The sequence below is a fragment of the Enhydra lutris genome, unplaced genomic scaffold (assembly GCF_002288905.1).
Source record: "Enhydra lutris kenyoni isolate GAN:26980312 unplaced genomic scaffold, ASM228890v2 scaffoldscaffold4, whole genome shotgun sequence".
NCBI lineage: Eukaryota > Metazoa > Chordata > Mammalia > Carnivora > Mustelidae > Enhydra > Enhydra lutris.
The window spans coordinates 48,203,555-48,205,674 of NW_019154088.1; the positions used below are offsets into that span (position 1 = coordinate 48,203,555).

Consider the following 2,120-nt stretch of genomic DNA (forward strand, 5'->3'; position numbering starts at 1 on the left):
CTACTTCAGCCCCAGGTCCCTAGCCCCCGGGAGGGTCAGGACCCGCCGCCATCAAGCCTTGTTGCCTTGGCAACCACAGTATTCTTCCCCCCCCCCCCCCCCCCCCCCCCCCCCGCAACACACTCCCCACTCCTCCGCCTCCCGGGAGCAAAGCACCGGGTCACGCAACCGCTCCAGCGCGGACCCCGAGTCTGGGCCCGCGCGGACTCATCAGTATTCCACCCGCGGAGTTCTCCCCGCCCCCGCCGCGAATCACAGCGCCAGTCTATCCCGCAGCTCCAGCGTTTCGCGCGGTCCCACCGCCCCCACTCCGTCCCTGGGGACCGCAGCCGGATCTGCCCTGGAGCATTCCTGGTAGTCCCGGGCGCTGGCGTTCCTCTGCCCAGTTACACAGCGCTTTCCAGTACGCTAGCGGGCACCTCAGGGTGCGCCTCCGCGGCGGAGAGGGGACGCCCCGGGTTAGGCAGGGCCCCCCGGGAGACCTGTTCTCAGGCATCCCCGCAACAACTCTGGGGATATTCAACTCCCCTGCGCTAGCTGTAAGGATATTCAACTTCCCCCTGCGCTTCTGCAGTGCACCAGACGGGGGAAGCAGATACAGGAGAACCTGCATTGCGCCCCCACTGGGATGCACTGTGCGCAAAAGGGAGACGGTTGACTGCAAAACCCGAGGACTGGAGGCGAGGGGAGTTAGGGGTGGGTTTTCTTAGGACTCACCTTGTGCAGTTTCCACATGGCCCCCAGAGCTTTGACTTCATGGCTGGAGTGTTTGCCCTCCTCCAAGCACTGGTAGCACACAGGCATCTTGCACTGCACGCAATACATGCTGTGGTTCTCCAGCTCGTGGTCTGTGCAGGTGGAGACCTTGCGCGGGCTCAACCGCCGGCTCACGCGGCCCTGGGCCGGGGGTACCAGGCGGTGCTTGGCTAGGGGCCCTCGGGGCGGGTGGCAGCGCAGGCGGCACGGATCGCAGTAGAAGACATCGCACTGTTCGCACATGACGGTGGCCTCCTTAGGCGCCTTCTCGCAGAGCTGGCACTTGAGGGCTGCGGCTTTGCTCTGCTGGTAGCGGTCAATTACCCCTTCCAGGACGCGGTTCTTGGGGAAGCCGCGGAGCCCCCGGTCATCCAGGATGAGGCTGCGGTGGCACTGGGGGCAGGTGATACAGGAGTTGCGGGGCACCGGGGCCAAGGCCGGTGACAGGTGGGTGGCCGGTGGCGGCATAGCCGGGGGGAAAACGCGGACGCCATTGGGGGACTTCTGGCACGGGGTAGTGGGGGCACTGGCGAAACCCCCGTAGGAACCGTAGCCGCTGTCCGCTTCGCTGTACAGGCTCATCTTGTCCAGGTCCAGATAGTCATAGTCGGAGACCCCGGAGCCTGAGGCCCGACGGCTCTGGGGGGATTCAGACTCCGGGGTCTGTACCAGGATGTTGCGGGCGCACGCTTGACATAAATTGTGAGAGCAGGGCAGGATGATGGGCTCCCGATAGAAGGAGCCGCACACAGGGCATTTTAACTCTTCTTCCATCTCTTCCATGAGGACGGAGCTGGAGCGAAGCAGCAGCAGCTGCAACGGGTGCTTGAGCTGGCGAAGCGGCCGACCGGCCTGTCGTTTCCAGCACCTTGGCCAGCGGCGGCGGCGGTGGCGCCTTCCCGCGTCGCTTAGGCGCGGACTCCCTGTGAGGCGCTCTCTCACAGAGCCACTCTCTCAGTGAGCCACGGGACCGCGACGCCGCGCGCCAGCCCCGGACCGCCCCCTCCTAGTCCCGCCCTACCCTGTAAACAGCGGCCCATTGGCCGGCGGCGAGAGGGCGAAGCTCTCATTGGCCACACGCCCCGTCCTTCCCCTCTCTTCTGCAGGCCACAGGGGGTTTGGTAGCCGACTCTGAGGAAGAGTGAGTCTTCGCTCCTGGCTGCTCCATCTCTGGAGGGGGCCGGCGTGCGGAGGCGAGGGACCGGGAAGGAGGAATTAGGCGGGATGACTCATCCCTCGCCCCGCTTCCTTCCGACCTCCGGTGCAGTCACCCAGGAGCAGGGGGCGTGAGAAACCCCTCCCCGCAGCGAGTAGGCGGGCGGAGGGGGCTGGTGCTTCTCGCCTACTGTCTGCGTTTGGCTTCC

At 65.8% G+C, this 2,120-nt stretch overlaps 1 pseudogene; it reads right to left on the reverse strand.

The window, feature by feature from the left end:
- Positions 1–690: 690 nt before the first annotated feature.
- LOC111139843 lies at positions 691–1,688 on the reverse strand (annotated as a pseudogene).
- Positions 1,689–2,120: the final 432 nt, after the last annotated feature.